This window comes from Lampetra fluviatilis, chromosome 14 (genome assembly GCF_964198595.1).
Source record: "Lampetra fluviatilis chromosome 14, kcLamFluv1.1, whole genome shotgun sequence".
Lineage (NCBI taxonomy): Eukaryota > Metazoa > Chordata > Hyperoartia > Petromyzontiformes > Petromyzontidae > Lampetra > Lampetra fluviatilis.
Genome location: NC_136288.1, coordinates 7951667 through 7968006, shown reverse-complemented (window position 1 = coordinate 7968006; position 16340 = coordinate 7951667).

Genomic DNA, 16340 nt, shown 5'->3' with positions numbered 1-16340 from the left:
CAAACATCCCCTGTACATCCTTGAACAAACTATTGAGGAACGTGATGTTGGTATACTCTTTGGTTTTTTTCGGTAAAGTCACGTAGGTAAAACAATAAATAAAATAAATGTAAACAACTAAGTTGTATTTAATTTAGTTGTTTTCATTAATTTTATTTTATTTATTGTTTTACCTACGTTACTTTACCGAAAAAAACAAAGAGTATTAATCCTTGCAGTCACAAAAGCTGCAAATCTAGAACGTGATGTTAGTGCGCACGTGTTAATGCCGTCACGGCAGGTCGAGGGAGAGGGGATGGAGTAGCCAGCACCACACCCGGACGCTTTTGTCTCCCCAATGTTAATGTTTACAAGCCACCCTGGGAGAGGCACAGGACAGATTTAGATATCACTCGTCAACACCGCAACTGCTCACAATCGAAGCTAGGTTTGTTAGCGTCGTGCGATAACCACTACGTTACCGCCCCCAAATTATAAATATATATAGAGCGGGTGGTCGTGCCATGGCGATACTGGCTTATAGATGGTAATGTTTGTGTGTTGATCTTCTTTCGCACCGTACGTAGCCAATCATGCTCGTCGCAGGTGCGGGGGAAGGACCACAAACTAAACACAAAAAAACAGTTCCAAAAACATTAATTTTCCATCAACAAAACTAATAACCATCGAAGAAAATCGGTAACCGCATCGCGCGCTTTCAGATATGCTTTTGTGGCCATCTGGAACGCTCTTCCTTCCGATATTCCGAAGCTACTGGAGCCAGTGCCGGATTATCCTCGTAGCAAAAGTAGCTACATATGCTACGGGCCCGTCACTTTCAAGGGCGCCGCGCAAAATGCTTTCAAGCTATCAATTCCGGTTCAGTGACTCTGCACTTGCTCTATTACTATAGTACTATACCGCCTTCGACTTTTACGAACGACTGCGTGTTTAAGGTTAGCGATTTGTCGTATTATCTGGCTGTATAGCAAATAAAAAAAAATACAATTACTTTACTATGCAAGTTAAAAAATTGTATTTTAATATTTACGTGTTTTTTAATATTTAGCGTCCCTTTTAAACATATGCTACAGGCCCCGCACTAGCTTAATCCGGCACTGACTTTTACATCACCTAGCTTGACGCACTCTTTTCTTTGGAACTACTAATTGTGTTCAGTTGTACGGTCGGCTACGTGCGGTGCGAAAGAAGTCCAACATGCATTCATGCAATGCGGGATGGAGCCCGTGGCGCATTCCTGGTATTGCCCGCTGGGTACAGGCACTGCAGCCTGCCGCCCCCTGTGGCAGGCGCTGGGGGCACTGCCGCCAAGTACTGCGTGTGCCCATCGAGGTCATTATGACGAAGACGTTCTCAAGGAAGTTTGTAGGGCACACGTGCCCGATACTTCTCTACAATGGTCAATTGCACTGCCCCGAGTAGGAAAACAAAACGGAATGTAATCGACAGAGATATCTCCTATGAAGAAGGTCCATTGCCCGAAACGTCGCCGATTATTATATTGTTCTCTTGTGAGAGGCACATGTTGATGATTTTTTTTTCTGTGCTTGTGATGAGACGAATGGGCCTCGGATTTTGCCTCTGTTGGTGTACTTGTAGCGCTGGTGTTACCGCAGCAACACAATGTTTCTCACACAAAAGTTTTGTCGCATTGGTCCTCCTTCTTTACTGGAGTTCTATTTACGATAAAAACTCTGTGGTTTATATTAATATTAGCTGGTCAGGCCCACTGAGCCATATAGTTATTTTTCAGAAGCGACCTGGACAAAAATGATAGCTCGACGAAGTTGGCTTATCACGTGGTAATTTATAGCAGCTAAATACTCTAAACGCGTGTTTCTAAACGTGGAGGGGAAAAACCGGTGGACCCAGAGAAAAACCCACGCCACATGCAAACTCCAAACATACAGCAGGCGCCAGGGTCGGGATCAACCCACGACCTCCTGCATACAAGGCGCGGTAGTTAACATCTCGCCACCACAGCCTCTATGTATCATGCCCTCTACCCTCGGCAAACACACACAAAAAAAACACCTTTCGAGTTGCTTCAGCCTTGGAAAGCATTAACAACTGAGAGAAAATGCCCGGTAGCGCGGGTATATTAACCCACAGAACGAGAGGCAATTGCATTCCGTTGCGTGGCAATGCGACCTTGAAGTTCACGGCGACTCGAGGGTGGTGGGGAGTGCGACCCTCGGCAGTTGCAAGGAACTCGGCTCCGGGTTCTATGGCCCTAACATTCAATGCACGGCAAGACGCGCACAGACGGTCTAATCGTAGCCACCTGGTTATTATGAGACGTTCCGGAAAAAAAATCTGCATCCCCCCCCCACAACAAACTTCATTACTTGTCAACCCATGCGGTTTACCCCGTATTCTTGCACAATGAAATTGAGTTTTCAGGTCCATAAGGCGTACAGACGTTTGAATACGGGCAAGTTTTTGTTGTTGTCTATTTGTTTGTGTTTCTGCCCTTGTGATGGCACTTTGCAGGGTAAACGTTGAGATTTATAAGGGCACGGGGTGACCAATACGGTCTGAGTTGGTATGCAATAAGGTTAGCACTGATAAGGGGTTGACATGTATGAACCTAGCTCTCGCACGCAGCTTTTGGACTATAAGACGCACCCCTTACAACCGTTGCTTTGAATTGCGGGGGGGGGGGGGGGGGGGCGTGCGTCTTATTATCCGGATAATTTTGTATTGGGGTATTCACTGATGCTAATGCTCGAGGCACCACTGGAAATGTGTTCAAGAGTGCCGCGCGACGTCACGAACAATTAGAGGGAAATGAATGTCCCTGGGACTGTGAGTTGACAAAGTGCTTGACTCGGGGCGTTGGTTTAGGCAGTACAGAGACTCGGGAGTCTGATTCCTCGCGGTGGTTTAGCCTTTGCGTATTCGTGACACGTTGCCACGTGTCAGCACTGGACGCGTAAAAAAGAGTACAGGTAGTCCCCGAGTTACGATGGTCCGACTTACGATATTTCGATCTTACGATGGCGATACGACAAAATTGCCATCAACAACCTAACATCGTTCAAGTATGCAGACGATGGACAGAATCTTGGTGAGTACAATACAATATGATACTTTGCGACACGATCAATGCATGTTAAAAGTTTTTATAGCAGATAGGATTGTTTCCTGAAAAATATTTCTATTTCTATTAAATTGCAGTTCATATAGGTAGGCTAAGAATTGACCTTGGTTTTTTTTACTTTACATTTTCCCGTGCAATACAGTATTGTAATTAATAAATACATCGTTTATACAGTACGGTACTGTAAATTGCTCTGTTTTCCTAAATTATCACCATTTTTTAAGACTCCTGGGTAGGCTAGGCCATCTTCGACTTACGATATTTTTGACTTACGATGGGGATGTCGTAACGCATCTCCATCGTAAGTAGAGGACTACCTAGTTCATTTTATAAATGTCACTAAGTCGATTCAATGCGGTCCACAGCCTTTACAATACGAGGCGTCCGATATACTTTGCATTCTGTGATGAAGCAAGCAAAACCGAAATGATTCGTTTGCCATTCAAAGCCTATACGACGTTAGTTTGGGTAGTAAAATGTATGATATATGTGTGTGTACACACACGAACATTGAGTTCTGCTGATGCACCTTGTTTCACAGTAACGCCTGACACCTGTAGTACTACACCCGATAACTGAAGTAAAAAAAATACACCCTCGTGTGTTTTTATATTCGTGTCATTGATTGTACTGAATATAGCAGAATTTAGGCTGAGTCAATTGTCTATTGGTTCACACTAGATGCCTAGATAATGAGGTATCCAATGATAAGTGTCTTGTAGTCAGTGCCTATCGCTGCAGGGGTACCCCAATTGTCAAAATCTAATTTGTAATGGACACGGCTTTTTATCAAGTTGTTCCTTTTCGGAGGAAATACGCAATAGGTTTAAGTTATGGGTTAATCTTACTCTCTCATAGCTTCTGCTATCTGTTACCCGGATCTTAATAAGGGAACCTTTGATTGTATTTTGCTTCGACTCTCTCTCTGGCGTGTAGATATGTATGTGTGTAATAGCTGTGTGTATGATTGTGTGGGTTGAGCTGTGTGTGTTCTCGTGCGGACGTGGTGGTTTTCTAACCACAGCTGTAACCGACCTCTATTATTCTCCGAGCTGGCTCTGTGCCCAGGGCTTACGATTCTTAGAATTCAATGGAAATCGCCTAAGGCCTTTTGAGGGCCAATGTAAGCTATACCCCAATGGGACAACCGAACGGAGAATTGACAAAAAGATGGAGTTGCCATACAAAACAACACAGAGACAGAAGTGAGACAGGTTTGTGTAAACACCAAATACCAAGAAAGTTAGCAGGAGATATAGAAGCACATTTTTTTTTCATGTCCGCAAATCGCTGCGTGCAGGGAAGTGTGCTTTTGTTATTTTGAGAAGCTTTCCCACATTGAATTCTTGATGGATATCACTTTTTTTTTGACACATTGTTCGGGCGAAGGTCTTCGTCTCGGCGTTTCGCAGTGAATTGTTAGAACACGATGACACTGTGTGTCAGTGTGAAAAAAAACACCCCTGGAGTTAAATGGCACAAACGTTGCCTTTATTTTGTTCGTTGACAGTAAATCGCGTGTAAATTGCACTGGCATTTTGAGCGAGTTGCTATTGATTTTTTTACCTCACTGCTGGTGGTAAAATAATGTCCGTTAATGCTAAAATTATACCATCTTAGTATGAATGCATTTTAAGGATTAATACTTCGTATATGCGATGATCAACGAGCGCGTGCCTTATTACTGCTTTATTACTCCTCTGCAATATTTTTCGTGAAATCTCGCTGCCTGGTGCAGTCGAGTTTAACTGTAGTCCATAGCCCATTTATTCAGGCTGCAAGAGGATGATAAGTTTAGAAAGTTAATTAAAAAAAAAATCTTGGCACAATTAGGCACTTTAAAAAAACAATGCACATCTGATGTGTAGCTGTAGAGTGATGGACAATAAAGTTTGGCATTGTTCACATTCTCTTCATTCTCAGTGCTTCGTGGCTACCCTTTATGTCAACGAATGTTTGTCCATTTTTTTGTTTGTATATTTTAAAGGGAACCACATCGGCTACGTTATTACTTTGCAGGATCGTGAGAGATGGCGGCTGCTTGGAGGGCTTAGTCCAGCAGTGGATTCAACATTGATGCGGATTATCGGCTACTTAATAGCTATGCCCATTCATTAGCTTGTCATTTTGTCTGTCATTATCATGTCCGTCTAGTGGGGAGCGGCAGTGTAGTGATTAGCTCACTGCGCTATGAACCCGGCGACCCGAGCTTGATTCTTGCTTGCGACCGATATCAGTGATGAATGTCTGAACTGGCCTATAGGTTGACTTGGCCTTAAATGATTACCGGGTGCGGTGTGTGAACATCAGCACTGGGGATACAAAGGCGGCCGGGCGTGGTTATGTCCGCCCAACCCATCGTGTGCCGTGCCAGCCTTCATAGGGGCACATGCTGCACTTGGCTCAACAGTCTAAAGGCTATATGGGCGATCTATGTCTTTCTCTGTTAAAGGAGACTTAACGTTGTAATGATAAAAAAGAGAGAATCTAATAGAAAAAAATGCTTATTTGCTACTCGTACCCAGATCGGTATAGTTTGAGAAAGACCGGCAACGAAATGATTTCAAACAAGTATTTATATACGTAGCGACAACATTGCTCGGTTGCGCTGTATGCCAACACAATGGGCACGTGTGCATCTGTCACTCTCTCCAACGCCAGGATCGTACATTGGTCGGTCGGTGCGTTTGCGTTCTTCTGTGCGGACATTTCATTGCTCAGCAGATTTTGCGGCTGACCGCAATGGGACGGTCTTCTCCGGCCTCGTTTTTAATTAACCGTCAACTATTGTTGTTGGTCACACAAAGAAAATCAGCGTAATAAAAACGACGACATCTTCGTTTTGGGTTGTGTGTGGATCTGTAGGCACGGTTTAACACGGAGTTGGTGCAGTGCCGGATTATACTTAGTAGCAAAAGTATCAAATGCTACGGGCCCCGCACTTTCAAGGGCCCCGCGCTAAATGCGTTCAAGCTATAAATTCCGGTTCAGTGATTCTGCATTTGCTCTATTACTATAGTACTATACTGCCTTCAACTTTTATGAACGACTGGTTGTTTACGGCTAGCGATTTGTCGTATTATCTGGCTGTATAGCATTTTTAAAAAAATACAATCTTCTTACTATGCAAGTAAAACATTAGGGTTTTAATATTTACGTGTTTTATTTATTTATTTAGGGCCCATTTATAACATATGCTACAGGCCCCGCACTCGCTTAATCCGGCACTGAGTGGGTGGCTGCATAGCCCCGAGCAGTGGGTGGGTGGGAAGGACATTAGCACTGTCAGCCTTCATCATCAACATGTCATGCAGACGAGTGTCAGCCCATCCTCTCTCCTTCGAGAGCACGGTTTGTTTTCAGCTCTTTGAGAAAGGCTGTGGACAAAGTTTCGTGCTTTACACGGCGTGACCGGTCTTGCTCACGTGTAATTGTTTTCCTCTTTAAAGTAAATTAATTCATTTATCGCCCGTGAGTCAATTCTTAAAACACAGCTGTTAAACGGCTAAAATCAATTACGGTACATTTTGTTCGAGATTTTATTTTGTTTACTAGGTAAGGCCCACTGAGCTAAACAGCTCTTTTTCAGAAGCGACCTGGCCACAAATGATAACCCAATGAAGTGGCTTATCGCGTGGAAATTTATAGCGGCCAAATACTCAAATGCTATTTTTTTTATGTGGAGGGAAACCCGGAAAACCCGGAGGAAAATTCACGCGACCACGGGGAAAACGTGCAAACTACAAATATACAGCAGCAGGCGTCAGGGTCGGGATCGCACCCACGACCTCTTGTAGACAAGGCGAGGTAGTTCACATCTCGCAACCGTGGTGCCCGTTTCATCAATAGATGAAAAGAGCAACGCGTTGGAAGGTTGACAATGGTTGTCTCAATGTAGATATAAATAGACCCTACCAAAGGATATGTGGGATTTGTCACAGGCGCATGGCCACAAATGAGCTTGAAGAAATAGAGTTTATTTAGACTTTGGTGTTTATTTGTTTTGTTTTGGGTCCCCCCCCCAGGAAGGATTCATTGAGTCTTGAGATGGATTCTCTCGTGGACCGTATTGTTTGCCAAATACCTTTTTTTTTATTCGGGCTTTACATTTAGGGGGGGGGGGGTCGAGGGGGGGGGCAAAACCATGTACACACAGAAAGATGACCAACCCGCTTGCTCTCCTCCCGACTGGAAGCGCACATCAATAGCTAGCCACTGCGTGTCTTGTGCACCTGATGTCTCCTCTGAGTACGATCCACCACCACCCCCCGCCCCCCATGTGCTGATGTGTGTGGGTGTGCAGTCGTGGGGAGCGGTGGTGTAGCGGTTAGCGCGCTGCGCTACGATCCCGGCGGCCCGAGTTCGATTCCCGCTCACGGCCAACACCCAGTGACGATTATCTGAACCGGTCCCGGGCCTCCCCTAGGTCGACTCAGCCTCAAATATGGAGACAAAGGCGCCTGGGCGTGGTGTTGGTCCCCACCCTCCCCTCTCGTGTGCCGTTCCGGCCTTTATAGGTGCTCGCTAAGGGCACTTGCCCCAACAGTCTGTTCAGGCTATACAGGGGATCTTTGTTTTTGTTTGTGAGTCACCACGCCTGGCGGTGGAAACTGCGCTCTCTCAGCAAGAGAAACCTGTCTCGGCAGAGAAGCTTCGTGCTCTGGCGCACAACAACGAGGGAGGCGTCATTATTATTATGGTTTGAGGCTTAGCCACTGGAGACAAATTAAAAAAGGCCCTTTTATGCAATCATTTTACAAGTGTCTTTTAGACTTCCATTCTTACAGTTAACCGCAGATGTCTCCTTTTGATAGCCAAACAAAGTCTTCCTGCTTTATTTGTTTTTATTCCCATGAATGGGGGCGGGGAAAGTGTGGGATGGAGACTTTTTATTCACGTTTCGGGAGTTTTTTTTCCATCCGTTTAGTTACTGATGAAGCACCCAGCGCATGCTGCGAAACGTCGGACATCGTGCCAATCAACACGCGGTACAACCCGAAAACTCACCGGAAGAGAGCGACACGGCACGACGGTGAAAACCTACGATGCGGTGCACACGATTATGCCATTGCTCATTTAAAAATTGGGGTGTCATTCCAAGTTTACTCTTGTTTAAAAAAAAAGCAATGCTATTGATAAATTGTTTTGTTTAAATGTAGTGGTGGGGTGTGGGGGATTAGTGTGCCCTTGGTCAAGCGAGTGCTGGGAACTTTTCCTTTCAATCGGTGGCCCTAAGCCAGTGCTATACATTCCACATTTCTATGGAGGGGGACGGTCTATTCCATAGAGCAACCCCTTTTAACATCCCGCAGTCGTCCTGTATACATTATAATGTCTATTTTCCGCAATAATTTTCAATCCACCAAATAGACGAAAGGCCTCCTCAATCCATCACCGTGTCGGCCAGGGGGTTCTTTAGCCGTGCGTTGCCACGCTGGTCAGCCCAGGGGCATGGAGGGGAGGGCAAGACCGATTGTGCACTCGTCACGTTACCAACCGCTCCACCCCAATGTCATATTTACACGAAAGTATTTCGCCAATCGTTATATATGATCAATCGTTATATGTGTCAAGTACATCGTAGAGCACGATGTGTCCCACCTCCACCCCCCACAACGTATTTAACTCATCTAGGCGAAAAGTCGATGGCAGCAGCAGTCGACCCAACCCCCCCATCCCCCGACTTTGCAATTGAACTCGCGACCTTGGAGCGCTCTGCCGCGGATCCAATCTCAATGGGACGGCCGCGTTCGAGTCGCTGTCAGGGTGGCCGCGTCAAGAGCGGTCGCGTGCGGCCCCCTGCGGGGTGGCACTCTCCACCCACCCACCAACCCCCGCCTCGACCCGTGAGTAAACAACTCCGCGGGCAGCCACGGCGGACGGGCGCGCTCACCACGACCGCTTGACCAAAACACGGACAGCTTGTGAAGATGACGAAGTGGCACCGAAATAAAGTTCAAACTTTGATTTGAAGCTTTCGTGACTGCAGGAATGACTCTTTTGTTTTTTTCGGTAAAGTCACGTAGAAATAAAATAAAATAAATAATAGAGTACGGCGTTTCGATTGCAACTCATGCAATTGTCATCAGGTAGAACTACGTTTGAGAGAGAGACAAAACACAGACACAGAGACACACAGACAAGCAGAGAAAGAGAGAGACAACACAGAGGCACACAGAGAGAGACACAACATAGACACACAGAGACCCAAATGTTGTTCTACCTGATGATGGTTGCTTGTGTTGCAATCGAAACGTCGTATTCTATTATTTAATTTATTTTCGAAAAAACGTTGTTTTCTCCCCCTCTCTCTCTCAAAAAGTTATTACTTTAAAGATCCACTCCCAAATAAATTGTTACCTGCAGATCTTTCAAGTTTCTCTCTATCCATTGCCCTTGGATTTTGCTATTTCCCAGAAAATGTTGTTTTAAGGTTGAAGATATTCCAGGGCGTTTTCAGAGGGATTCGTTGTCATGTTTTGAAGAGGGAGTTCGTTGATAGAAACAAGGTCCTCCGTTGCACGAATGTGGATATTTTCGTCACTGCTTCAGGAAAGCCAGGAGAGGGTTATTACCAATCGTGCCACCCTCTCGTTTAGACATCGAGACACGCTTACTTCATGCAAGCCGATTATTATTGTGGTTCGCGTGAGATCACAGTTGTCACACCCAGGCAATGCAAACAAAAGCTTTATGTGAGCACGTTATGTAACATCGAATCACATGTACAACGCACATTTAGAGGGAGAATGCAAATGTGTAACGTGTGGATTGCAAGTCCAGCGTGCAGGGGCATTTGCAAGCAAGAGCGTGTTGGAAAAGTAGGGGGGAGGCTTTGGTGCTGTTAGTGGAGGACCTTCTGTCAGCTGTGGTGTGAGCAAGTATTTTCAGGACTGAACCTTTAACTGCTAGGTTCAAGGTAAAGGCGCTCTCAAGGTGTAATGCCCATTCTTCGTGTATCTCTCACGACTGCCGGTGATGCAAATTCATCACAGGCGCCGTGTTCATCCACGAACCGCACACAAACCCCACCCATACACATTTCTCATGAATTTGATCTCTGATTGAAAAAAAACATCGCCCATAAATGAGCCACGTTTTGATGTTTGACTCGAAACGAGGCTTTGGTGGCGCATTACGGAGGACCTTTTTTCGCGTGTGTAATACTCGTGGGCGTGTGTGGTGCCCCTGTTTTAAAGTGGGTTTGTTACCAGTTGTGTTTTCATCGTTGCTTAAAACGACAGCGCATAAAGCAGTGGAGCGTTGCAATGCTGTCCGAGCATTCGCTAGAACGTCTCTGACTACTCATCAATGATACTCTGTAGTTACCCCACCGATAGTTTGCCATGTGCAATCATTTCTTCAGACGTGTAATTATGAAAGCCTGTAAAGGAATTGAGGGGGCAGATGGCATTTAAAAGTCCCCAAACTTTGGGTGGGATACCTTGCATAATGTTTGCGTAGCTCTGCCACAATTTCATGTGTTTATGTGTTCGACCACCAACCAAAAAAAAAACATTCATGACAGACTTTGAAGACGAACGCAAAGCAAGCTCCTTTTTGAAGTTCAGAGCAGAAGTGCAACGCGGATAACGAGGCAGCCCGCTCTTGCGAGAATGAACTCTTGTTAATTCGTACGTCGCGAGTGAAACTCATATGAGGGATAATCGCACGCTGTCATATGTCATCATGCGATCGATCTGCTAGGTTGTCGGATGCGTACAGCGACGATGACGATGTAAGGTGCTTGAAGGAGCGTTTGATTGTGCCAATTGTTTGTATGCAAATAGCTGCGGTGTAGAAACTTTCTGCCACAGCCAACTTGCCCAATGAATACTGAAACAGGTTTTTTTTAACGCACTGAAGAAAGCTAATGGACCAAAAACTCTATCTTCCCATTGTCAGTAAAAAAACACAGTTGTTTTTATTTTACTTGGTGTTTATCATAACTGGGTATGCGTGTATGTATGCGTGTCGATGTGGGTAGCGGTAGTGTCATGGTTAGCGCACTGTGCTACGAATCTGGCGACCCGAGTTCGATTCCCGCTCACAACCAACACCATTGCCGATAATCTGAACCGGTCCTGGTTCTCACCTCGTTCGACTCAGCCTCAAATTAGTACCTGGTGTGATGTGTAAACATCACCACTGGGGAGACAAAGGCAGGCCAGGCGTGGTGTTGGCCACCCATCCTTCTCGTGTGTCGTTCCGGCCTTCATAAGTGCTCGCGAACAGCACATGCCCCAACAGTCTGTTATAGGCTATAGGGGGATCTTTGTCTTAGTGTCGATGGTGGGGAGCGGTGGCGCAGCGGTTAGCACACTAAGTTACAAGCCCGGCAACCTAAGTTTGATTCCTACTCACAGCTAACATCAGTGACTCGTTTTGGGCCTCCCCTAGGTCAGCTCCGCCTCAAACGAGTACCTGGCGCGGTGTGCAAACATTGCCACTAGGGAGACAAAGGTGGCCAGGCGTGGTGCTGACCACTCACGCCCTCGCGTGCCACGCTGGCCTTCATAGGTGCTACCCGTAAGAATTCCAGTCACAAGTTGAATCAACCAATCGTCCTTGATTTATCCGAAAATGTTACTATCGATTTGTAGACACGGATATTTATGTTAATTGTAACCTGTGCATCTGCAAAAAAAGGTATTGGACCAATTCTACTTCATTGATGGCTAGCAAAGTCCAATGGTTACGTATTTATGGTAAGTATTTAATTTTTATTGTTCTTGGAATTGAGTGGAAATGCCCAAGACTTGGAAAACTTTCATCATGCAATAAAAAAAGATAATATGATTATTAACAAGACATGAACCCGATTGTTTCACTGCCAGGTCCAATAAACACACGTTAACAGCATCAATAGACGCGCACGACGTACGGAAATACACGCTTCAAACACTCGTGACCATTTTTTGCCATTACATAATCAAGTGTGTGCGTGAAATACAATGCTTGCTAGAAGTGGTACTGATTAACAGCCGCGCAGTGGTTTTGTATTGCAGCGGTTAGCGCAGTACAACACTATACTCCTCAATGACCAATAACAGTGGCACATATTTTAACCAGTGCTGGACTTCAGCTCGGTCGAATCGGCCTTAAGTGAGTACCTGATGCGGTGTATGAACATCAGCACCGGGGAGGTAAGTGCAGCCGTGCCGTGGTGTTGAACACCCACCCCGCTCATGTGCCGTGCCGGCCTTTAATGGTGCTTGCTCATAGCACTTGCCCCAATAGTCTGTTAAAGGCTACGCGGGGAACAATCTCTGTAATTTGAGAAGTGGCGCACAAGTTGTTATACCCCACAAATGAATTACAATTGCTTCCAAACGATGAATGGAGGTGGGTTTTTTTTCCGTCCACGTTTGCAAAGCGTCTGTGTGCACGTTTGTTCTCTAACAAAAAAAGGCCAACATGTTTACGAATGCAATCTTAAAGGCATCAGAACTGCTGGCCGGAAGGCTATGGGATTTGGTTGACTTTAGACCTCCGAGGGGTGACTGGTTGGGGTTATCTTTCCAACTCTTGAGGATTACAACAAAGCCCCTTGTGTATGTTGAACTTCTTCTGCACCGTACGTAGCCAACCGTGCTAATCGGAGGTGCGGGGACGCGAGCCCACCGCGATCCTCTGGGTCAGAAGACGTCCAGCCTATTCGAAGAGTCACGCACAGAGTTAAAAAAATAAAACGATTAAAATGAGATGTATTTTAACGGTGGTGGTGGTGATGTTACAAATATCCTTCATTTTTAGAGGATACACCCGCAGAGTCAGAGGATCCTCATCGAAGTGTGCGGGAGGAGGGGCACTCTTGAACTCCCCCTAGTGTAGGCCCTTCCACCAGCAGTGCTGTGGGCAAACTATTGGAGGGCTGCACTTTTGTTACCTCTCTGTCTGGCCGCTCAGGGCTGCCGCAGCCCACGAGGTTGTGGCGAGCGTGGCCAAGCCGCCTCTGTCTCCTCCAAGTGCATCATACCTACCCGCCCGCCGGCTCAAATAATCGCCAAGCGTTAACAATGTCTAGATTGGAAGTTTTCGTGACTGCAGGGATCCATACTCTTTGGTTCTTTCGGTAAAGTCACGTAGGTATAAAATATAAAATAAATTAAATAACGACGTTTCGATTGCAGCACAAGCAATCGTCATCAGGTGTGAAAACTACGGCTAATAAAAAAAAATACCGTAGTTTTCACACCTGATGTGTTGCAATCGAAACGTCGTGATTAGATAATTTTGAATGTTCTACCTTCGTGACTTTGCCGAAAGAACCAAAGAGTTTGTTAACAATGTCGTACCTTAGGAGGCGGTTGTATTTGAGGCCGAGTGGCCCTAGCTGGGGTGGGCGGGAGGTCCTGGACAGTTTCAGAGACCACTTGCCACCGAAGCTGTGCGTGGTCGAGAGTTGAACCCAGCTCCTACATCACACGGATGTGTACACTGGACAGCAATATAACAAACCATTACAATTCACACAGCTAGAACATAACAAGTGCTCTTTTAACGCAGCATTAATAATAGTGACTGATTAGAACTGAATGGTCAATTCTACTCCACGTGTCTCAGCGCTTTTTGAGTGAGCGTGTGTTCGATTCCCGCTCACGGCCACCATCAGTGATGATTATCTGAACCGGTCCTCGGCCTCCCAGAGGTCGAATCAGCTTCACACGAGTACTTGCGGTGGCCTGTAAGCATTGCTACTGACGACACAAATGCGGCCCGGCGTGGTGCAGTCTTTCATAGGTGCTCGCCAACAGCACTTGCCCCAACAGTCGGTTAAAGGCTACACGGGGGATCTTTGTCTTTGATAGAAGTGCAGCCCTGCAATTCCTTGATCACACCACTTTGCATGATGTTGACTCAACCAATCATACGTGTGGCGTTGTTGATATCAAATACAGTGTGCAATTGTTCCGGCAGCTAACTGTAATTGTCCAATAGTTAAATCATCTTTGCCATATGAATGTGTTAATGCCAATCGCATGCTACAAGCCACCAATGGAGCACACTCATTGCTTCAACTGCCGTGGCTGGAGATCGAACCAGCCACTTTTAGGTTATATTCCCCGCAAACGAAGCTAAATTGCCATTTTGAGTCTAGATTCGGAGTGTGGCTGCTCTATATTTGTTCTACAAAGCGCTCAATGAAAATGCCGCTTTTGATTTATCCATCAACGAACTGTCGCTTCCAGCAAAGTAATTTGCGAGCAGACAAACTGTTTATGTTCCATTTTGGAGGCATATATTCACCGTGATTAACGACAAACGTGTTTATTCAAAGTCACCATTAGTACAGTTCAATTATGAGGAATTGAAAGCATTCCAGCGGCGTGCAGTGTGGCGAAATATAAACTAAAACACAAAGCGTTTGACAACGTGCTTTTATTTACGTCTTTGCCAGAAGCCATCTTTGTGCGCATAGCGTTGTTCAGTTGTAAAGACGGTGAACTCACCTGAACACTTGTTTCAAACGGTTAAAGTTTTGAGTTGACAAGGAAGAAACAATGTGTACTCGGAGAACGTCTCGATTTCCTCAACCAACGATTCAAATACACACTTTTTTGTAATGTTTCTAAATGAGCACTTTGTTAACGTTAAACACATGTAACATGTTTCTTCTCGAGACACACTGAAAGAGTAGGAATGTTGTAGACAATTTTGCATGATTATTGATGCGTTTTACGGGGATTATAAAAACTTTGGAATGTAATAAAAATGGAATAATTGCATAATGACCCCTGTTAAATTCAGCAGCTTGATTAACAACATTTTCTCTCTTAAATCGTCATGTTTCTTTCAAAGGTTTTATATGTTTTGTGTTTCTTTAATCAACCAATTGCTCGTTTGTTTTACAACATTTGAACTTTACAACGAGTGTACAATAAAATTGCTTTTGGGATAAAAAAAAAACTTTGAAGATCCTTTATGACTGAGAGTCCAGAGAGACAAGTCTTTGCAAGTTTATTATGAATATTATGAAGTCTTTGCAAATGAGTTATGGGTTTCACACGCAAATGGAATATTGCAGTAGAGTCATAAACCAAACCAACCATAATCGTACTTCCCATCAGAATTTGACTTGCCAGTATGGATAGAATGCCCCCTAACCACTCCAGGGAACTTGGTAGTTGTTAGAAATGCCCTGGCCACGAGAACGCGGAATCTTCAACCGTTGCATTAAGACCAGCAATGGTGACGAATACTGTCAGAATGCTCAACAAAGGGACACCGGTGTTTTTGACTTCTTACAGGAGAGCGTTAGCAGGAAGGAATCTCTTAGTCCCACCTCCTCCAAGACATCTGGCCAGTGTGGAGGCGTAGTGGCATGAGAAGGAAAATGCAGGGCAGCACCTGTACCACTTACTGTAGTGTGAAACGTGGGTTGTTGAATACAATGAATATGCAGTCGTTACTTCCGCATTCTATTGTTGGATATGGCAATATGGGGCCGTCCATAAATGACGTCACGCGATTTTGGACGATTTTTGACCCCGCCCCCCCCCCCCCCCTAGTCACACGGCGTCACGAAAATGCAGACCCCCCCCTCAAATATGACGTCATAAAGCTCTGCCCCCCCCAACAAATAAAGAGACAAGTCTTTGCACTATTGTCATTGTAGTGCGTATGTAATGTGGCGCTGCACTCTGATGTTGTAGGAGAAAACATTTATTAAAAAGTCTATTTAATTAAGTAGAACGTGTTGTCTATATTTATTAAAAGGCGCGCATTTTTACGTAACGTCACATTTCGCAACCCCCCACCCTCCCGTCGTCACACATCGTCACAAATGTCTGACCCCCCGCTCCCATAGGTGCGTGACGTAATTTATGGAGGGCCCATTTGTTCAAGAGTTAAATGCGAATGGTGAGGTCTGCTCGCCACTTTGAGATAGGAGTTTCAGGAGAGACTTTTGACTTTTAAACAACCTTTATTGCCGCCAGCAGCAAAAACATTGCAGGCGATTTCGATATGAAATACAGTCACCAGCAAAGAAATGAAAATGAACGACACAAATCCACTTGCTGTGGCACTAAAAGCACCGCGCAACAACACGAAAGAAAAGTCACGTGGTGGTGGTGGTCAGCAGAAAGATCGTGGTGTGTCGCTACTCTGTTGATTATGTCCCATAGTTTGGGGCTTGCATGGTCACAATCGCACTGTGGCTTGTCTTTAATTTTCCAATTATTAAAGGCAACGTGTGCGTCGGCTTGTTGATGCGCTGACGCAATTGTTGATG